This window comes from Plectropomus leopardus, chromosome 11 (assembly GCF_008729295.1).
Source record: "Plectropomus leopardus isolate mb chromosome 11, YSFRI_Pleo_2.0, whole genome shotgun sequence".
Classification (NCBI taxonomy): domain Eukaryota; kingdom Metazoa; phylum Chordata; class Actinopteri; order Perciformes; family Serranidae; genus Plectropomus; species Plectropomus leopardus.
The window spans coordinates 2323775-2329882 of NC_056473.1; positions in this window are offsets into that span (position 1 = coordinate 2323775).

Consider the following 6108-nt stretch of genomic DNA (forward strand, 5'->3'; position numbering starts at 1 on the left):
GCCGAGCTGGACGCGAGCCAGGATCCAGGCCCTCACAGCCCAGGCAGCTGGGGGCAGCCTATAATAAGTGGGAGACAATGAGAACTAGCACACCTCCCACGCTTTGCATGTGGATGTCGATTCCGAACTGAAATTAAATGGTTTCATAGGTTTTTCCATAGACCACACTAATTATGAAAAGATATGAAACCCACTGCTGGGTTTTGATTGGTGTATACATTAAGTACATATGTTTAACATAACAGACCTCAAATTAAGAATATGTATTATTCGGTTAAGTGTAGTGAGTTGTTTGAAAGTGCAAAGTTGTAAAGGACAAAGATTAATACCGAACACATGAAGGCATAAAAAGAGGCTTTCTGGAGCTTTTGATTTTGCTGAAAGTTTAAAAAAAGTGCTGAACTATTTATTCTTTTCTTACACATTTCTAGGCCAGCTTTTAAGTGTTACCTACACTTTTTAAAAATCCAAATTTAATTGCACCAGACTGTTAAAAAAAAACAAGAACTGAGCAACTGAACATTTTTCCAAGTCATCAAAAACGTATGTGCACTGTATTTTTTTTCACATGGGGAAAATAGACATATTAAAGGCATTCTGTTTTAATGAATAATAATGAACAGTTCACTGTGATGTAGACGGCGGTGGTGCTTTAATGGTCCCTTGTAGCCTCTTAAGCCTCTGGTGATAAATCTCACACAGGCTCACTCGTATAACTAAAACCCAAACCTCATTCAACTTCACATCCATCAGTGTTTGGCTGAAAGCGATGACAAAGCACTTTCAATTACACCAGTAACTGACTCTGGAAACAGTTCATAGCAGGGTCCAGGCTCCAAGACTAGGGGAAACACACAAGGGGGAGGGGGCAGAATGGCTGGTGGGGCATCCGTTTGACTCGCTCCCAAATAATAAAAAGGGTGGTGTGACTTGGGGACACAAGGGGATGCCGCCAGCATCGCGAACCCAAGGACAATTCACCTATTTTGTGTGCTGTCACCCCTGTAGTCTGATTTATGGTTTGGACATCCTTCCTGTGACCCATTCGTCCATCAGCTCGGCGCTGTAAGGATACTCTGGTGATCAGAGGCTGAAGTATCAAAGCGTCCTCAGTCAGGGCCCTTGTCTAGTACCAGAGGGCCCTGCGCTGCTGAATGGGGAGCGATGCAGTTGGGAGGGAGAGCGTTGCAGCAGAGGAGTGCCATTCTTAACCCTGAGCACCAGAGCATAGAAGAGCTTTTTGAGAATCCATCAACTGTAAATGCTTCATTCTATAATGTTGATGTTTTCTTTTCCATTTTTCATCCCAATTTGTAATTATATTATGTGGAGTGTGTGCTCTCTAAAAGTTAACATGGCAGTGTTTAATTGGAGTGATTTTACTCGTAATTGCATGATCCTCTCTACCACTTTTGGCTCCCACTTTATTTGAATAAGCGGGCTAATTTCGGAATCCATCCTCCAAAATTAATCAGTATAGCATGCTTAATATCGAAGTTCAAAAATGAAATAATTGAGAAAATGTAAATCTGCTTGGAATAATGGGAGCCTTAATCAACAAAAATAGCAAAGCCCCAACAATGACAGTCAGCAGCAGTCAGGGAAACATCCAATGCAGCAGATAAGTGATTATCATTTTTTCTCTCTTTCAAAAATGCCTTTATTACATAAATAAAAACAAAGTCTGATCCTCCAGAGTGCCTGATCTTTTAAAGCAGCTCTGACTCCAACCCCCCTGATGAAAGGCCCACACTAACATCAGGAGTCCAGAGCCTTTACTCTCTAACTTCAGGCAATTATGACACAGAGGAGATCTTTGCCTTCTGCACTGAAAAAGAAGAAGAAAAAAGGCTTCCCTTTTTTCCAAGCTTAGTTGTAAAAATAAGCTTGCTCTCCTCAATTGCAGTCACCCCGTGCCCTTTGCAATAGCAGCAAGGATGTATCGGAACAAGCCATGGGGCAAAACAAATCACTTGTGATTTACAGAATTATAAAGATTTTAATAGCTGCAATGTTTCTCTCTCAGATTGGTCTTTATTTCCAGGAGTCAAAGTTTCCTGGGTGCCCTAGGCTTTTTAAAAGCAGTAATTGGCCAACAGAGAGACTTAGGATCTCCCTGAGTGATTGAGTGTATTTGTTGCGGTGAACTTGAGGGTATCACTCTAAAGATCACAGGTCCAGGTTGTGAGAGCCTGCAACTTATCAAGCACAATCCAGTTTGCAGCAGCCGTGGAAGTCAGACTACTTTTCCATACAGTTTTGTTTAGAGTTGCAACCTTTCTGTGGAACTTGATTTGTTTTTTTTTTGTTTGTTTGTTTTTTTTCCCCTGCTGATTAGTTATGTTTCCAAATAATTCACTGTAACCAAGGGGCTCTGGTTTGTGAACTAAAGACAGCCTTGAATTAATGCAGAATAATTGTTATGATGAAGAGCATGACTGTTATTTTGGCACAAAAGAGAAAAAAGCCAGCTACATAAATAATAATCTTTGAGAAATAGCATAGATTTTTATCAAGTGTAATTGAAAATCATTTATTTTACTCTTTTCTTCACCCAGCAATGAATCAGCATACCACTCTTTAACATAAATATGTGTTATATACAGTTTGATTTTGAACAGTGCAGACATGGCAACAAGCAGAAATTAAAGCTTTGCAGGACTGTTTGTGCACAACAATGTGCCTCACCATGAAAAACAAACCATGCTGAATTAATTGCTACGCAAAAATAAAGGTTTGAAATGCAAAAAAATATGCGCTCACTGCTTAACTTGTAAATACCTATCTCATGATTAAACCACCTCTCTGTACCTCTTACCTGTTTTTTTAGAAACAGTTCAGAAATGTCAGCACAATAAGTTCCCTCTCTCAATAAGAATTATCTACATTACGCTGGCAATTTATAAAATATATTGAAATTGACTTTTTTTTCTCATTGCACAGTTGAGTTACATTTTGTTTTCACGTTGTATATGTTATATTAATTATTGGGTCAAATATATTTCTTTGCTCCTTATATATTGCTGTAAATTGTACCTCAAATTAGGGGTGGGACTATGAATATATCGTATTGAGCTAAGAGACAATATATCATCTTAGAAATTGGATATTGTTACATCATGATACAGAATAAATAGTGTTTTTTACTGATTTTAAAGGTTGCATTACAGTAAAGTGATGTATCAGACAGTTCTATTTGTCTTAATAATTGCCTTTACACACCTATTCATTGTATGTACATTACCAGTGATGATAGATCCAAATAGAAGTCATTACTGTCACATGAAAGAGGGAATTTGGTTAAAAATAAATAAATAAATTGTAATCTTCAATTCTGTCTCCCAGTTCTACTATTAACAAAGTGCTTTTAAGGAGATTTAAAACATCGAGATATATATTGCGTATTGAGATATAGCCTAAAAATATGGCTATATAATTTTCAGCCAATTTTGCCCAGCCTCACTTCACATACTGTAGCTGCAGAACCACTCTAATAATGTTGAAAGCATGTGCGTTCTGTTAGAAAAACAAGCCTGGCAGTAGCTAAGCTATATTAAGGAAATCCACCAGGGAGGCATAATCGAGTTTGACTCTCTACCGGTGGTCTCCTTGTTAGTGTTGTGAGTGTCAGAACTGACAGTGCAGGTAGCTCAAATGCCACTTAAGGTTTTAGCTTCAGTGGCTTTTGGAAAGAAATGACCGTGACCTGTGTAGCTTGAGCCCACATCCCACACCCTTTCTGCCTGACAGCTGCTCAATGGCAAGTGTCTGCCAGCATGCCGAGGGGAACGCTGCCAAGCAGCCGGAGATAGAGATGATTACCACATCCCTCTCTCCCTCTCAGCCTGCTCGCTGAAAACTGATACCTACTAACAAACTGCTGTCAACATGTTAGCGAGGCAGAGAGAGTGAGAGCGGGACTATGTGCTGAGAAGGAAAAAAAGGGAGAAAAAGAGATGTGTGGGAGAGTCAACGTGAGGAGTCCAAACAAGTTAGGATTAATGACATTGAAGCAAGTTTTTTCCGCTGTTTGCAGAGCCATTGTGGCACACTTGAAGAATGCAATCAACGCTATAAGGAAAAGCCTGTTAGGCAGGCACTCACCTACAGAGAGACGATCAGATGATGAATGTCAGACAATGCAGTCACCAGGTCACTGCTTTTCAGCCTACTGTAGCTCATCATGCAAAATTATGTGTATCCATGTGCAGTCAAGACTGTAAGAGAAATGATTTCTTGGTGAGAAGTTGTACTTTTCATACAGTAACAAATATAATTTGTGCGCAGTGAATGCCACATTGTCAAGAGAAAGTTTTTCCGGTGTTGTGCAGATATGCAAATCGCTGCAGACCTTTACTCCAGCCACTTAAAACTTAGGTTTTCCTGCTGAGGAGACAATGAATGCAGTTCCTCCAGAGAAGAGTTATAAATGTCATTGTTTTTGAATAAATCCCCCACAGCGCCACTTTAAAGTGAAATAAGGGAGAGAAAAAAATCACAGCTGACATATATTTTTCTAATTGTTGCAGAAGGGGGGACAGGAAGCAGCATGGAGTAGCCTGAATTATCGGTAATTAGAATATCGCTGTGCTTAATTACAAAAGATTTTGATTGTCTGATTTTCAGCAGAAGGACTATTTTAGCTACTGTCTTAATACACATTTGTTTTTGAAGATTGGGAATGACAATTATGATAATGTGCATCCCAGCATGAAATATTTTGTCAAAGATGGAAAACAGGACATGTTAAGTAGACATAATGCATATGTAGATTCTTTGAAAAATGCTAATTAGAGACATTGTAACAATCTTTTTTTTTTTGTAATTTGAAAATGAAGCTATTTCATTCTAAGATTATTTTCAGGGCAGCGCAGCTTTACTGGAGAGTAGTGTGACAGAATGCACGCTGAGGATTAGAAAAAACAAGGACTTTTTTTTTAATGTGTCATTTAAATCAACCATTGTTCAGTTGCTCTCTCTTTCTTAATCCTCCTTCAAGAATTGGGGTTAAAACTACTCAGTCAGGTTTTCATTTGAGCGGCTTGAGGTTGTAGCTTAGGTAAAAGTTTTTTGCTAATACAGAAGATGCAAATTACTTTTAAAAAATGCAGACTTTTTGTCTAGAGCATCATGTTGTTCAGCATGATTCTATAGTTGTCTGCAGAGGTGCAGAGGTTGGTGATTTACTTATACTTATACTTTACTTATTTATTTTATTCCAGTTTTTTAATGCCACAACTTAAAAAAAGAAATCTGGGACAAAATAAAACTGTCTACAGTAATTCACTGTGGAACTTTGTTGAGCAACAATGTAAGTATTTCTCTAAAAATCAATTTTCGAGAAGAGACAATGGAAACAAACCTAAGTGCTAGTTTGAAGCAACCCCACAAGGCTTCCAGGGAAACCACCAAGCCTAAGAAGCACTTTATTAGCCAGCAGGGGGGGGTCAGGAGGACCAGCCCTATCATTGATTGAGGTTGGAGGATGCATCCACAGCTGCACTTTCTCTAAATTTCTAAGAGTAAATATGCACCTTTGAAGTGGGGGGTGCCTAGGAGCACTCCTCTGCACAGATTGTGTGGGTTTCTGTGGGGAGCTGTAGTTACGGGAAAGATCAATGGACAGGGCATTAGGGGGAAGAGTACACTACACTGTCCAGCCCTCCAGCCTACAGAACAACTCAGCAGCTCCTAGATGGCCAGTATTATTGAGCTCAAGGCAGTTTAATTCTCCATGCTGTTTTCTCAAGACTGATAAAAATTTCAACCTTTCCGGCTGCAAAATGTATTGGAGAAAAAGATGAAATATGCTGTGAACTTTATATACACAAAACCGGAGTTTGGATCATATTGTTCTGCTGCCACTTTTTTTTTNGAGTACACTACACTGTCCAGCCCTCCAGCCTACAGAACAACTCAGCAGCTCCTAGATGGCCAGTATTATTGAGCTCAAGGCAGTTTAATTCTCCATGCTGTTTTCTCAAGACTGATAAAAATTTCAACCTTTCCGGCTGCAAAATGTATTGGAGAAAAAGATGAAATATGCTGTGAACTTTATATACACAAAACCGGAGTTTGGATCATATTGTTCTGCTGCCACTTTTTTTT